Source organism: Fukomys damarensis, unplaced genomic scaffold (genome assembly GCF_012274545.1).
Source record: "Fukomys damarensis isolate Sample0158 unplaced genomic scaffold, DMR_v1.0_HiC HiC_scaffold_7, whole genome shotgun sequence".
In the NCBI taxonomy this organism is placed as follows: Eukaryota; Metazoa; Chordata; class Mammalia; order Rodentia; family Bathyergidae; genus Fukomys; species Fukomys damarensis.
This window is the reverse complement of record NW_022900919.1, coordinates 16,169,593-16,186,663: the sequence shown is the minus strand read 5'-3', so window position 1 is coordinate 16,186,663 and position 17,071 is coordinate 16,169,593. Positions and strand designations below refer to the sequence as shown.

Here is a 17,071-nt window from a genome sequence, read left to right as displayed (position 1 = left end):
GCAAGCTCATGCCGATACACAGACCCTAACCATTACACTGCCCTGCAAACATCTTGGGCCAAGTATTGGAAAGCTAAAGAGCTTCTGGCACTGGGAGACTGCAGAACTGGGAGCCTTCCTGGCATCCAAAGCATCAGGCCAAAGGCTGCCCAAGTTGAGTTATGGCACCACTGAGGAAAGAGTTTACATTTCCAGATCTTCTGTGGCTTAAGTGTCCTGAATCCCTGAGTCAGAGGTCAGGCCTGGCCAAAGTCTCAATTCAAGGACACATTCCTGTGATTCCTGACCTCAAGACACTTCCATTCTTAGTGGCTTTAAATGTGAAGCTCACCCATTTGGGAACCGATGGATGCTGTGTCTCTACACCTCCTAACACTTGTGGTGACAAGAGGGTAGAAACTGATCCCTTTGAAGACCTCTGCCTTCTGTGAGTGGGTGGAGCTTATGGGGCATATGTTCTGTGGTCTTCTAAGGTGTGGGGACAGGAAGATTGAACTGACCCACGCCATTATCTTAAGGTCTGACAACCCCTTGGTCTTCAAGTGGGGGATGAATAAAAAGCAGAGGCAGAAGGAAAAACAAAACCTCCTTCCCAACGTATACCTAAAATGATTTAAAGATAAAAGCAGTCAGCATGTGAAGTCACAAAAATGACCTCTGAGGAGAGAATCAAAGGCATTGCGGTCATCCTTACTAAAGTAAAATTGTCTCCACTTTAAAAGATGTCTTGGTTTAGCTCACAGAAATTACATTGGACAGAAATGAAATAAAACTTATCCATAAAGGGATCACTTTCTTGTACTTAGTGATACCTTTCCCCTTTCAGTGCCAAGAACCTGCTTTTCCATAAAGCCCGTGTGAAATGAGGCAGGGAATGAGTGGGCTCCTTCTTTCCTTGTGGACACTCCTGCCTCACATGCCTAGCTTTGCTTGCCCTTTCCCTTTGCCCCAGAAGAATTCCATCCTCTGGAAAGTCACTCTCCATTAAACCTTCAACACTGTCCCCCTCACACCTCCACAGATCCCTGATCCCCAGCCTGGAACAACCTCCTTCACCCTCCCTCATGCACAGGGAAAAAGCCCCAATAGTCCCCTCATCCAAACTTCTCTCTCTTACTGCCAGCCTGACTCCATTAGCAGAATGATTCACTTAGGTGGAAGTATAGATGGATGACAGTAGGGTGGGATGCTCTTCCCCACCTTTCCTCTGTGCCCTTTCATAGATGAGACCTCTGTTCAGCCTTGCTGCCCTCTTGGTTATAGGAACAAGGTTATCCCTCTTTCAAAGGGGATGATATGGGATTGGGATGACATTTGGGGATACAGGGCTATGGAGGCAACTCATATGGGTCTTACCTCAAGCTCTGTCCGTGTTTAATACTGTTTGTCAATCCTCCCAACCATATTTTCCCACAGTTGGTGTTGAGGACCTGGGGGTCCAAAAATTTCAATTTTGGTAGACACTTCACTAAAAAGCAGGAGCTGAAACCCAAGCTTGGAATGCTCCCAGATAGTATGGTATCTTACCCAAAAGTGGACTGAAATGAGTACTCACTAACCACTTGGGCAGCCAAGCGGGGGAGGTGAGTTCCTTGGGCGTGCCAGGGAAGAAGCTGCTTCATAAGGCAGAGAAAGGTCTGTTTCATAGGGTATCTTTTCCAGGAGATGTTTAAGGAAACCAAAGAGGAGAAAACCAGAAACAAATGTACTCTGATTTCAAAGAAAGGCACGTTTAATGTAACCTTGAGATTGCCATTGTAGCTCAGCAGTTCTAAGAGCCACCCCCCAGGTCACTGATGTGCTGGAGCTGGAGCAACCCCCAGAACTCTGAAAAGCCCTTATGCTCACAGTTGTAGTGGTTAACAGCAGAAGGGTCTGGGATAGCAGGCAGCGGAGGGAAGAGATGTGTGGAACAGAGTCCAAGAGGGACCAAGCAGGAGTGCCTAGTTGTCCTCTCCCGGTGGAGTTGTGGTCACAACACTTACTTCTTCTGCAATGATGTGTGTAATACAGGCAGAGCATCACTGACCGGGGGAGCTCACCTGAAGCTCCTATCAGGGTTTAGCGTTAGGGTTAGGACAGTGTTAGGATTTATACTGAGAGTGGATTGTGCAGATATGATGGAGCTCAACATGGCTGACCTTACTCTCCAGCCTCTCCAGAGATCAAGTTGTTACCACGTGACCCAAGAAACCTACCATATATCCTACTGTTAGAAGAGCCTGTTGGCATGGCCCAAGGCCTCAGGTAAATAGACTCTCATCAGGCAGGATATTCCAAGAGCCTAAGGGTGCTTGTAGGGAGATGGGAGCACAAGGCACAATCTTTCTTTGGACACGTTTAATATTTTACAGCACATCAGGCCCAAGATTCAGATACCTTGTGAGTAAGATAGAGGGATGAATGTGAGCTTATATACTTAGGAGGGTTTAATAGCTAGTAGGATGGTAGCACACAGTGGCTTAGCTGGAGTTGTGCAGCTTGGGGCAGTTCTTCAATTTGCCACCCTTCAACATATCTGAATACTGTATGTTAATCTATTTAAACAGAAAATTAAAATGAGGTATATCTGTTCAGAGCAGATTCCCTCCCCCAGCTAGTGCCACTGCCACTACCCAGAGTGATGATTAATGAACTGACACTAATATAAAGAGTGTTTTCTAACAGCATCAGGGGTATTCAGTCCACTGACTCTTTCCTTCTCATCACTGTCATCAGTGACTTGGATACAAAATAAAGGCTACATGCTTATTAGGTTTTCTGATGACACCAGTTGAGAAAGACTGAACTTGTGAGATGACATAGTTGGATTCCAAAAGGATTTCAGAGCCTTGAGTAACAGACCACATCCTCTATGATGAAACACAACAAAGCCAAGTAGGAGCTCCACCCCCAGGTCCTCAACACCAACTGTGGGAAAATATGGTTGGGAGGATTGACAAACAGTATTAAACACGGACAGAGCTTGAGGTAAGACCCATATGAGTTGCCTCCATAGCCTTGTATCCCCAAATGTCATCCCAATCCCATATCATCCCCTTTGAAAGAGGGATAACCTTGTTCCTATAACCAAGAGGGCAGCAAGGCTAAACAGAGGTCTCATCTATGAAAGGGCACAGAGGACATGCCTGTCAATGAGAGCTCTGATACTGTAAGTGGACATCGCTCATCCAAGTGTCAGGACTGCAACAGAGAACCCCACCCTACCCAACAGTGCTCAGTCTTTGGAGGCTCACTGGAGCTCTCACAAGTGCAGGACAGGCATGTGGAGGAGGGGTGGGGCCTAAAGACCCAGTCAGGACCCATGGGAAGAGCAGTGAAAGGACCCAGTCTAGGCCAGGTGCCAAAGTGCACTGGGCTCAGGCTGCCAAGCAGGCCTACTTCTCATCATCAGTGGTGCCCAGCAGGGACTGAAGACCTCTCTTCCTAAGGTGGTAGAGGGTATTCCAAGATAGGAATGAAGAGACAGAGAGAGGTTCTCACCCCAGGCCACACACCCAAGCGATGGCAAAACTGGAACAAAATCACTTTTCCTGTTGTAAAAATTTCAATAGGTAGGTTTTATTTCAACTTACACTAGAAAAATATATAGTGAACACCAAAAATATGTTTTCCTGGGCTGGATGTGGTGGCACACTCCTGTAATCCTAACACTTAGGAGGCTGAAGCAGAAGGATGGCCATGAGTTTGAGGCCACCTGGACTACATAGTGAGTTCAAGGCCAGCGTGAACTACATAGCCATAGGACCGTTTGTCTCAAAAAAAAGTTTTCCTAGATATTGATTCTCATGATGGACTATAAAGTTTAGAGATGAGTTGCTGTTAAGGAAAGATTAAAGGAATCTTAGCACACATGGCACCCAGACAGAGCAAGAATCCCAGGGGAGGGAGGTTAACAACTAAATTTATGGAAGGTTCAAATTCAACCAAGCTTGCTGTTTAATACTGGGCTCAGATAATGTTCTCCCTAATCTCATCATGAGACCAAATCTCACTTAATAATACCCAACATCTCTGTTCCTAACATACATTTTAAGCTGATTAGTATAAAGGTTTCTCTGAGCCCATTCATGTCATCAGTCTAACTGTAACCATTTCATTTCCTGCTCCAGTTCTTTCGTTTTTGTGTCTTCTCCTTGTCCATCTCTAGCAATACACAGACATACTTGCTGGAGACACACATCTCATAACCTCCACTAAGCACAATGGGTCTGCCTTTCTATGTAACACCCGAGCTAACTGACTGTCTTTGCCCCCAAAGAGTTCCTCCTTTCCCTAATAATGAAGTTCCTAAGGGAGTGGAAAGCAGAGCAGAATAGTAGAGGGAAAGTGCAAGAGCTACTGCTTTATGTGCATTATCTAATTTGGTCCTTGTTCTAGTCCTGTGGGCCAGATATCATCCCCAAGTCCAAATGAGAAAACAAAAGTTAGTTTACATGAAGCAGTCACACAGGAATTTAACCTTAGATCCATCACCCACTTTAGCCTGTGCTCCTCATTGACAGAAAAGGCTGTAAGATACAAATGCCCCTGGCATGGATATTCTCAATAGATTTAGATTCACAAATGCCAAATGGGAATGGAAATCTTCACAGATCACAGGGGAGAGACCTGCAGGGAGGAGGGGCATCCAGCTTCCTCACTGAGCTTTCTAGGATGCAGTGACTTTAATGCTTACAAATTCAGGTATGTTTGGCAGAAGGGGAGGCGTGAAAGCATAGAGCTTCTCCACCACTACTCCTGGCACCAGCCCATCTGACGTGCCCTTCTCTTCTCTTAGATTCAAACTTTTGCTTACTATGCCTCTACTTTCTCATCTGCTAAACAGAAGTAACATCACCTACTTAAAAGCCACAGAGAGGACTAACTGAAGTAACACAATGCTCTTATCACAGGGCCTGCTACCAAACAAGCACTCAGTAAACACAGCTGTTACTCTTATGCCACTGTTATAGATTCAATAAAATCTACCTCAAACAAGTGAAGATTAAATTTAAAAAAGAGTCCTTCCTTGGTATCATAGGGAGGTCAGTTCGAGGACCCCTTGCAGATACCAAAACCAAAGATGTTTGAGTTCCTTACATAAAATGACAATAGTATTTGCAATGAGAACTATACATGTCCTCCCATATACTTGAAATCATCTCTAGATGACTTACATACTATTTAATAATGGAAATAGTAGTTATTCTATATTATTTAGGGTATAATAGCAAGGTGAAAGGTCTGTACATGTTCAGTATAGGAGCAATTTTTTAAAAATATTTTCAATCTGTGGTTGGTTGAATCCTCAGATATATCTGACTATCATATGATATCATATCATATCATATATCAGTTGAATATCATATCAACTATCTGATGTTAAGGAGATGAGTGGGTGGGAAAGAACTGAGTAGTGTTAGCAGGCACTAAGAGGGGAAAGCGACTTGACGTGGTGTTTCTGCCCAACAAGGAAAACCCTTGGAGTTCTGGTCATTCCCCGGCATCTCAGGAACAAATGCTGTCACCCAGGCACATGAGCAGCTGCAGGTGTACAGAGCTGAGGCTCCAGACAAAGCAAAGAGATGTTCAGCCTCATTCAGGTTGGAGGTGCAGAGCCACCATGTGGCCTCCCAGGGCAGGGGCTGGACGGGGAGCTGCAGCCAAGCCCCACTGCAGGAGGCACAGGTTAGCCATCACTGAGGAGTCTGCTCTTTGGCTAAGGATGAACACAGGCTCAGAGGTGAGGAGCCAGAAGCAGCATTGCCATCTCCACCACAGCCAGAGCTTGCAACAAGACTAACACGGGACACAAAAAAGAGGGCCAGGGAGAGGGTCTCTGGGCAACGCCAAAACCAAGACTGTTCTCTCAACTGCACTGGCTGGGGAAACTACCCTAGAATGGGGAGCGCTGTGGTCTGCATGGCTGTCTCCCCGCAAAGTTCACCTGTGGAAACCTAACACCCAAAGTGATGGTTCCAGAGGTAAGGTGTTGGGAGATGATTAGGTCAGGAAGGGTAAATCTGCATGAGTGGCATTAGTGACCTTACTAAGGGGACACCAGGGAGCTGCCTCGCTCCTTCCACCATCAGAGGACACAGATAAGAAGCACCATTTATGAACCAAAAAGTGGGCTCTCAGCAGATACCAAGTCTTAGACTTCCTTGCCTCTCGAGCTATTAGAAATACACTTCTGTTATGAACCATTCAGCCTAAGAGACTTTTGTTATAGCCACCTAAATGGATTAATACAGAGGAGAGCAAAATTACTTTATTCTTTATATAGTGTGCTATATATCGGTGTGTTTTTAAATTCTATAATGCTTGAAAAGGAGCTCTGCCATATTTTTAACTGATAAATACTCAAAGAACTATTCAAATATTGTCATTTCTGGGCCATTCTGTATCTGGCTATTCAATTCTAGGGCCCAGAGTGGACAAAACATGTGTATGAATCCTTGCTGAATGTCACAAGGGACTCATTTCTGGCATAAATTTGGGGCTCAATAGTAATAAGATAGCTTCCCCTGGCATCAGGATAATTCTACCTGTTGAGCTCCAACTTACTGATCAGTCTTTTAGGTCATGCCTGTCTGAGGTTCAGACACCTCATCATTCTGCTTTTACTTTTCTATAAATCCCAGTGTATTAAACAAGGCACTGGTGACAACTTGTTCTCTTTCACTGTCTTGAAATATTCCTCCTCCTCCTGGATGATGTGAAGCAAGACCCAGATCCTTCAGGACCTACAAGAGAATCCTGGGATGCAAAGTCATGCAAGAAGGGGATAGAGCTTCCCAGACCAGTGTGGCATGTTCAGGGCAGCTGATATGTCCTCTTTCCCTTAAGATAACTGATGCCCGGCTCCTGTCCCAAACGTACTGGCACCACCCAATTCCCCGCCTCTCTGCCAGATAGGGTCCCTTTTGTTATGCAAAGACACAGCTAGAAGTCAGCTGTCTGTGAACCAGGAAGAGGGCCTCAGCTTGCCCTGAACCTCCCAGCTCCTTCATCTTGAACTTTCAGCCACCAGAACTATACGTACTTGTTGAGTTCACCCCATCTCTGGTATTTGGTTCTATTGGCCTGAACGGACTAAAACAGGTCTTGTTTATATTGTTTGATTCTCTATTTATCTATCTCTCCTATTAGTTCTGTCCATTTTAGCTACAGGTATTTTTAAGCTGTTATTAGACAAATGTACATGTATGATTCCATCATCATACTGAAATGTCCCTCACTGACTCTGTTAATACTTTTGTCTTAAAGTCTATTTGGTCTGATATCAATGTAGTCACCCAGCTTTATAATTTTTATTATTATTATGCTTGTGGTTTACATGGTATGTCTTCTTTCACCTTTACTTTCAGTCTATCTGCTCTTACATGTAAAGCCAGTACTTATGCAAGGCATTTAGTGTTTTCATCCAGTCTGGCAACCTCTGCTACTTAATTTCAGTGGTCAAGTTATTTACACTTAAGGTGGTTCGTGGCATATCTGGTTTTAGATTTATCATGTTGGTACTGATTCCTTGTTTGTCGTATCAGGTCTCAGGTACTCTCTGTCTCCTTTTCTGCCTTCTTTAGAGTCAATCAAATTTTGCTTTAGTGTTCCACTTTAATTCTGGTACTGACTTTTCAGCTCTACCCCCATATGCCATATTTTAGTGCTAGCTCAAAGGATTACACTATGCACCCCCCACTTATCACAGTCTAGTTGGGGTTTATGTAGTAAAACTTCAGGTATAATGTAATAACCACATAACACAATAGCTTGATTTGCCTTCCTCTGTTGTCATATTGACATATATACAGTCATACACCCCACACAATATTGATTTTTCTTAAGAAAGCTATGTGCCCATGAAAGAAATTATGAGAAAAACTATAGTTTCTACATCTACTCTCCTAGTTACTGCCACAAGTGCCTGTCAACCTCCCTGAAGATGTTTCCACCAGCAGGACTCATCCCCTTTCAGAAAAAATTCTTTAAGCACCCCTGAAGTCATAATCAACTGGCACCAAATACTCTCAATTTTTATTTCTTGATAAATACATTCACCGAGCCATCGTTTTTGAAGACTACAAAATTCTGGGTTGACAATCTTTCGGTACCTTAAAGATGACACCCTACTGCCCTCTCCCCTCCCCGCCCTCTCCCCTCAGTCTCCCTCTCCCCTCATTCATCTCTCCTTTTCTCTACCTCTCTCACTGTAGCTGTACTGGGGATCAAACCCAGGGCCTTGCACATGTTAGGCTAGTGTTTTGTCCCTGAGCTACATTCTCAGCCTCTTGTCTCCATTTTCTTTAAACAGAAGTTAGATATCATATTTATTAATGTTCCCAAAATATATGTCATTTTCCCTAATTGCTTTTAATTTTCTTTCTCTTTGACTTTTGCCAGATTCAGCAAGTTTTTTGATCCATTTTTTTCTCCTCCTTTTCTTTGATTACAATAAATACATGTTAGATCATTTAATATAGTTCCTAAAGTTCTATTTATTTAGGGTTTTTTTCTTTTTTTCAGATTTGACAATTTCTATTCAGCTTCCAATTTCACTTATTTGTCAACTCCAATGTGATATTATACCCATTTAACAGGTTTTTAATTTCCAGTTACTTTAATTTTTAGTTATGCAATATTCACTATATTCCTCTTACTATTATCCATTTCTGGGTCCATCTTCATCATATTTAAAATAGCTATTTTAAAGGTTTAGTCCACTGACTTCAGCATCTCAAAAGTTGGTTTGAACTGATGCTTTTTCTCTTGACTCTGAAATATTCTTCTATTTATACACATATCTCATAATATTTTATTGGTTGCAAGAGATTATGAATGGAACGTTGCAGAGGCTGAAGTTTCCATTATAGGAAAGGCATTTCATTTGGATACCACATAGTTCATATTCCTACATTTACAAATTATTTTTTAAAAAGAGCCTGTGGAGGAGAAAATAATTCATCAAATGCACATAGTTAGTATAAATTACCATAACCAAATCTCTTCTGAGTTCAGTGTCTTCTCAACTCTCCAATTTTGTAATTTACTGTTTTTTTTAATATTTTTCCTAAACTAATTCCATGAGGATATTTTGTCCTTTTAAAGAAAGAGCACTGAGCCCTTTCCTTTTTCTGTGCCCAAAGATCTCTCATTCATTCTTCTAGATCTAGCAATGCCACTGCTTTGCCGCTCCTGAAGACACCTGATCACAATGACATCTGCTCATTGAACACCTGTCTGGTCTGCCAAGTGCTATTTTTATAGTACTGTATGTGAGCTACTGTGCAAGAACTGTACTTACTCTTCCTTGCACGAAACCATGTCTTCTTCTTTTGGCAGCTTACTCTAACACCAGTCTGTCTACTGGCAGAATTAAATACACCTTTTATATGTCTCCAAAGCACATTCATATATAAGAAAGTAGTGGTTGTAAGATATTGTACTCATTAGTCTATGTGGTCACCTCTGCATTAGGCTGTAAGTCTTTCAAGGGCCAGTGGGCCCTTCTAGCACCATAATACCCAGCACAGTTCTAGGCACATGTTTGAGTTCCAGTGGCCTCCAGTGAAAGGGGAAAGTCCTGCCTCTGGGCTAGCATGCATGCCCAGTGCTCCCAACCTCTACAGAAAAGGCAGCTCAAAGGTCACCGTACCCTTGCCACTGAGAGGCAGAGGGCCAGCTCTACTCTGTATCTCCTCAGGACTGCAGTCATGGACACCTGACAAAGTTCTTTAGGGAAAGCCAAGACAAATCAACCAACCTGCCCAGTCCAGTCTCATCAGTGGCCTGAGCTATAGTGCTGACAGGTGTGGGATGTCCATCAGACCTTTGCAACAGGGCCAGCCCAGACACTCGTGGCTTCTGAGTCCCACAGCAAAGTATCAGATCACCAACAAGCTGACCCAAGGGCTCCTCAGGTCAGGCTCCCCCAAGTGGGATAGTGAAGGAAGAAAGGTATCAGCCATCACAGCCATCCATCTAGGTGCTTCCTTCTGTTTCAATGAAGATGGAAAAACTGCAGGCCAGGACTACAGGAACCAAATGCCAAACTGGACAGGGGTGTGGCTTCCCTGGGGAGGACAAGACCACACTCCAGCTTGTGAGATGTTCACTCAATCATTTGCTCCATGCACATGTATTAATCACAGTGCTGTAGTAGGAAATAGCCATAATATGATAGCATAGTAGCCAAAAGCAAAATCTCTGGAATCAGATGACTTAGGTTCATAACCAGGTCCCAATTTTAGGTATGTAACTTTTAACAAGTTATACAGAGTCTTCATGCTTTGGTTTCTCAACAGGAATAGCAATATGAAGGGTCGCAAAGATTAAATGAGTAATGCGTTTAAAAGATGTATCTCAGTGTCTAGTGTACAAGAAGTGCTTGATAAATGTTAGTGATTATTATCCTTGGGTCTTGGGATAGCATCTGAGAAATCAAGGAAAAAAAGAAAGTCCCTGTCCTCAGGAGCTTAGCCTAATGGAGAAATCTAACTGCTATCACCTTTTCCAGTGTGATTTGATCCTGACAATGCAGGGTGGAATCCCTCACAAGGAAGCAACTCTGAAGAAGCCGGGTTTCCCAAAGTATAGGGTCCTCACACTGGACCTTAAAAGAATTTCAGACGGAAGAGAGTAGAGTGACCTTCTCAGTAGAAGCAGGAGTATGTCAAAGAGAGTTTGGAGCAGTTGGTATAAGGAGGAGTTAGTGTCCCCCACAATAAAGCACTTACAGTGAAGCTAAAGAGGTAACTCAGACCAAATAATTTTTTTTTATTTTCTATAGTGTTGAATGTGAACCTAAAGGGAGTTTGTAAGCAGGGAAGGAACATAGGAAAAGTCTGTCTCCAAAAAGCTCTTCTTTCTGCATTGAAACATGAGCTTATCCCAATCTACATGTAGTGGAGGATATAGTGAATTCATTTTCTTCTTCCTTCATTCACACTGGGCTGTAAGTGACTAATAAAGTATAAGGCACTGTTTCACCAGGAGAATTTACAGATGTCTGGGAGACAACTGATGAAACCTAGGGCATTATCCAGAGGAGGAAGGAAGTATTTTGAAATTCAGAGGATCTCACCAAGTTGGCTGTCTTCTTTTTCTGAGTGTCTAAGTTCATTACAATAGAAAACTCTGTACCAAATAAATAATTGGTTAACAGAGTCTGACTGCTCTATCTCAGAACACCTAGTGCTTGGCAAACATACCAGAGATTCAGCATTATGACCAATGTTTTCACTAAGCCATCTGTCCTTTTAATTGGTCAGAGGTGAAACACCACTACTAACTCACAGTCTGGCTGACAGGTAGCTAGAGGGCAAGATCTGTGGTAAAGACAAAGTCTAGATCACCTTTAAGTCTGTATCCTACACTTCATCCAGTGGTAGATTTTCTTTTCTCTGCCCCAGCTCTTCCTCATACAAATAAGTGATGGTCTTTTTCTGGTATGAATAAACTGTAATAGTACATAAGATCCTAATGAGATAACTGACATTGTGAAATGGGAAGAAAATGTCTAAAGGTGTAGGGAAGGTTGGATGGGTAGGGGAAGGGTAATAAGGGAAAAGAAAAAATGTGAAAAAATGAAAATATGGAAATAAAGTGGTTGTAAATGGGGAAGGGAGGAGGGGTAAAGGGAGGGCAGGGACAAGGGGAAAAAATGAGAATTAGACCTGTCATGTAGAGGTACAAGATCCTAATGAATGTAACTGTACTATATCCCTAAAATGTACCAATAAACTCAATTAAAAAGCAAAAAAAAAAAGTGATGGTCTAATGTTAGCCATAAACAATGGTGACCAGTTCAAATAACTAAATTCAGTCAAGAATAACCCCAGAGAAACAATTGAAATTTAAGTCTCTGTCTCCTATCAATAATATATCTCATCTGAAGACATCAGCTCATTTTAGAGAGCTAAGGAACATCTAAAAGCAGGTGGAGATCTTTGAAAAGTAAAGATCAATCCTCAGTAACCTCAATATTACTCAGGACATCCTTCCAAGCTGATCTGAAAGCTGACACTGTTCAACTCTTTCAGACAACTTATATGTGGAATCCATAAGAAATGGTATGACATACAGCTCCCCCATGAACCCCATCTATACCTATGTCTAAGACCTACTCCTTTAGGACCTATGAACTGCATCTAACCAATACAATGGCAACAGTGAGGGGACGTCACACCTGTGACTACATTACATTGCTTAAAACACTATCTCACTAACAAACTCACAGTACAGCCTGTCCTTGAAGGCAAGCATCAGTCCATGTTGCAAGGAGCTGTAGGTGGCCCTACAGTCTAGCCAGCAAGAAGCTAATGGCATCAGACATACAGCTACAGCCCAACTCCAGCCCCCATGCTCCTTGCCATGAAGCTGCAGCCACAGGATCAAACCCATGGCTTGTGGAGAAGCCTCAGCCTTGAATGGATCATGGAGCCCAGATGTTCTCCTTTCTGCCTCCCTCCTGTTCTTCTCCCTCTTCCCAACCCCTAGCAATCCAGCCATCCACACAGGAATCCCAGGGAAATCATCCACATGCCTGTACATCTCTCACATCCACAAATAAGGAAGCAAGAAGAAAAAAACGGCAAAATCTCATCTGGCTGGTTGAAACCAATTCTCATTATGGTGATTTACATTAAGAGGGGCTCAAATTTGCATACCATTAAGATTAACTTGTGCACATTTTATTTCATTTCAGCCTTAAATTCTTCATGGAAGCTGAGCCTCCATGGTTTTCTTCCCCAAGTAACAGAGCTTTAAAATAAAAATAAAAATAAAAAGATCTGCTATTTCTAGTGGATTTTTTCAAATTCACTCATTCACTTTGGAGAAGGGTAGGTCAGATGCCATTTGGGATGCACCTCCAATGCTCACACAGAAGGTTCCTCGAATAGGAAATCGAATTTTAATAGTCAGCTCTGCAGAACTCCAGGCAAGAGTGTGCATAATACTAGTAACCCCCTGTCAGCAGAATGAAAGTTGTGAGGTCTGTCATTTTTCACAGGCAGAAAAAATTTAAGGTGCACTTAATCCCACCTCTGGGCTTGAGCCACACCAGTCCACTCACTGGACTTAGACTGCCAAATCCAGATGTGTGTGTCCCACTGGCCAAGCCCTATAAAGCCTAGTAACAGGCACCCAATATCTCCTCTCCCTGGAAAATGATCAGGGAAAAACAGGTTTTTATGAGCTGCACTAACACAATGTATCTCGGTATGATTAATCCATCTCAGGAAAATGACTTTAAGAGCCAATTAAAGGCAGTTTTAGCAAAGTTATTTTGCATTGTCTCTTTATTCTGCTTCTAGTGACAATTGTACCTGTCAGTAAAGCTATGAGAAACCATCAATTTTGGCAGTATGGATTTTCAGAAAAAAATAAGAACCACTGCCCTGGGGAGAGATTGGTTGTCCACCTCTGAGCGCAAATCCGGAGGCTGAAATGGAGACCTTGCCCTCTGTGTGGCTTCCAGCTCCAGGAGATTGGTTTACGGGTCCTCCCTTTGCTGCTCGCTGCCCTTCTGCTCAGAAACATGGGAACATAATCACCATTCACCTCTAAGTGATGAAGGAAAAACATTCTACCCTGCAGAAAAGTCTCTGATCACAATGGAGGAGAAGCAAGAGGAAGAAAAGAAGGAGGAAAATAAGAAATGCTTTCTATAAACTAAATAAAATTACTTTCCTGGTTTAAATTGGCAAACAAGATACGGGCATGGAGGCACACACCTGTAATTCCAGCACTCTAGGAGGCTGAGGCAGGTGCATTATGAATTTGAGCACAGCCTAGGCAAATTAGTGACTTGGGGAGTCCCTGTCTCAAAATAAACAATTTTTAAAGGACCGGGGACGTAGTTCAATACCTCAAAATGCTAAATAAATAAAAATAAATAAGTATTAATTTAATGACAAGCAAGATGAATGGTTCCTTTCAGGGCAATGACTTTACCTTCTTTTATCAACTCTCTTGCATCTAAGCAATTAATAAAGCCTATTCGTAGGGGAAAAAAACACATCCTGTAACCTTTCCATTCGTTTCTCCTCCAAAACAGGGATCACTTGCATGGTAAGTCACTGAGAAAAGAGTTAAACTGAAAAAATAAAGAGTCCCCAGCTCCCTGCTGGGGGTTAATAAACACTCCCAGGCTGGGCTCATCCAGGTGGGCCCTCTGGGTTCTCAGGTCTCTACTCCTTAACGGAGAGCCAGGCTCAGGTGTCTCACTGAAGCGAAAGGGCTGTCTCGACCTGTGGCTTGGGTTCTGTCACTCTGCTCAGTTAGGGTTACAGCTTCATTATGATGACTGCTCAACTTCTGTCAGGACAAATGCTCATCAGTTCACCTTTCTCAAAGCTCAAGGAGGTGCTTGGGGAGCCAGGGTCACACAGAGGCAAAGCGAGCAGCCAAGAGGCTAGTTCTGTGAAACCCCCCTTCCAAATATGACTCCATTGACATCACCGTCTGCTTCAGTAGTCCAGGGATCTGTGTAGTCCCACGGGGGCTCACAGGCTTGGAGACAGATCCCCAACATCACGGCTCCACCGTGGCCCTTCCCAGGAAATATGCTCCATGTACCTGAGCCTAACAGTAACGCTTTAACTTCAGCCTGCACATGCCACATTCCTCCGTCAAAGCTCTGACCTCAGGAAGACGTCTTGGGACATCCCCGAAGTCCCTTGCACAAAGCCATGTTGCACTGTCCTCTGCTCCTACAAAGCTCCATCAGGACCAATTAAAACCCTGAATCCTTGACAAAGCTTCCTGTAGCGAGCTTAGCATCCAAAACAAAGTCAAATTCATCTGTAGCCCAGTGCCTAACTCTGAGCCTGGAACACCAGAGATGCTCAAGAAATGTACGTAGATGAAAGAAAGAGGTGGTTATGGAGGCACATGCCTGTCTGCCCAGCACTCAGAGAGGTTGAGGCAGGAGGATCACATGTTCATTCTCAGCCTGTGCAACCTAAAAAAAAAAAAAAGAAACACCCTCTCAAAATAAAAAATGTAAAGGTAGATCAGTGCAAAGGCCCTGAGATCAATCCCCAGTACCAAAACAAACAAACAAACAAAACACAGAAAGGAAGGAAAGGACTTAGTATTCATGAAAATGAGTCGGTCTCCTTAGGCTGCTAGAGATAAAGGGAAAAATAAAGAAAGGAACCAACACATGTCAGATGCATATATGTATCTGGCATTATTCTAAGTACTTTCTTTCATTATGAGCACTTTTGTTTCCCTCATTATATTTTATATATGAAAAACCTGAGGCTCAAAACAATTAAATAACATTCCAAAGGGTCCATAAGTAATAAGTCTCAGAGCTGGACTTCTGAATCCCAGCCCATCTGACTATGGAACATGCAGTCTTTTCCTCTTACAACATTGTCTTCTTAGACACATAAAATATTTGGATCAAGACAGACCTTAGCGATAATGCAGCCTGAAGTTTCTGAGGCCCAGAGAGTATGAGTCATTTGCCTCGGGTCACCCAGCTAGTCCGTGGTGCAGCCAAGAACCTAGTTCTCCTAGTTCCCACTCCAGTACTTTCGGCACCACCCTCGGCATCCACTGCAGCTGTGACTAAATGTGACGTTATTCTATCAGATCAGATCATTAAGAAATAGTACAAGATATCTGGGAAATAAGGTTAGCACTTTGTGTCTTCCCAGAGCAGCTGTAAGTCTGGGCCTGGAACACTGGGGAGTATGGGAAGGAGACAAATGGGCCCGAAGACGCCCAGTGCCCCTCCATATCCCTGGAAGACATCTGTACCTGGGAGGAGCAGGAGCCCTTGGGAGAGTCACTGCTGAACCTGTTAAAAACCCGCTCTCCAGACCGGAGGTAACAGGACTTCCACTGCTTTCCTGGTGAAATGACTGATCCAATGGTTCTGGTGTCCGTGTCTTCACACCTCCGTGGCTTTACTGCCCATAAGCATCTCTCCCTCATCCTGTGAGGGCTTCTTCCGTCAGCATTTTCAGGATTGGTAAACAGAAACTCTGGAGAAGATGAGGTACTTGCTCAGTTAATGACAGAGCGCAGACAGCCAGGCAGGGTCTCCCAGCACAGCCACCAGCTGGGTCAGGAATCGGTTGCATGGAACAGGCCTTTCTCCTGCCTGGGGCTTCCTTCTGCCTCTCCCTGATCTTTGTCCCTGTTCCTCTTGACTTTTACAGTCTCCACTGCCCTGCAGCATCCCCTAGCTCATCCAACTCCTTCTCCAGCAAGTGAGTGGTTTTATCAACAGAGAGTGGCTTTAGTTCCCTGCCCTTTCATTTTCCCCACTGGGAAACTAGGGTGACAGTTAAGGCCTCCCCCTACCATGACACTTTGTAATTTACTCCACGCCACTAGGATTCATCCACTTTCTGACCTCTAACACTTTGCAGCATTGCTGCACAATTTAGCCATTCATTACACGCAGTCACCTTTTCCGATAATTGCTTCCCATACACCGTCTCATTTCTCTAATAAATGTGCAACTGCTTAAAGGCAAGAGCCAAGGCTAATGTTTCTGGTTTCTTCTCCGCAGCCATTCACACAATGATAAAGAGGCACTGGGCACTTAGAATATGTCTGCAGAATAATAAAAGAATGGGTGGGGCGAAGCCAGGTCTGACCTCCATAGTGATACGACCATCACCTTGCAGAACAGAAGAACAATAAGGCATGGAACAGGAAGAATCAAGCCAGCTGTTCTTGAATCCATCACTCACTTTTAAAAATAAATTGGACCTCCTGCCTGCAAAGCAAACTCTCTCTAAGATACAACTGAGCCTTCAGCAGATGTTTTTCTCTTATAATTTGTCTCACCTTTAGAATGAAAGGAAAATTTATTTAACCTAAAATCATTTCCTTCTGCAAATGATTGCTCATGTTAGTGACTTCAGCCCTGTACTGAGCTTACAAATAAAGTATATTAGTCCTTTGGGGAAAACAGGCACATGACAAAATAACATTGATACAAAATATACCACATGCTGGAACTGAGAAGAGTCATTGTGATGTGTCAACTTGACTTGAGTAAGAACCACCTAGCAGATTACTAAATCTCTGGTATATCTGTGGGCGACAAACTCCTATCCTA

The 17,071-nt window shown here is 43.3% G+C and overlaps 1 long non-coding RNA gene across 1 annotated transcript; it reads left to right on the top strand.

Moving 5' to 3' along the window:
- The first annotated feature begins 2,872 nt into the window (after window positions 1-2,872).
- LOC104860040 lies at window positions 2,873-16,771 on the top strand. Its single transcript, XR_779561.1, has 3 exons — window positions 2,873-2,970; window positions 15,654-15,825; window positions 16,517-16,771. It is a non-coding gene; the product is annotated as an uncharacterized LOC104860040 (long non-coding RNA).
- Window positions 16,772-17,071: the final 300 nt, after the last annotated feature.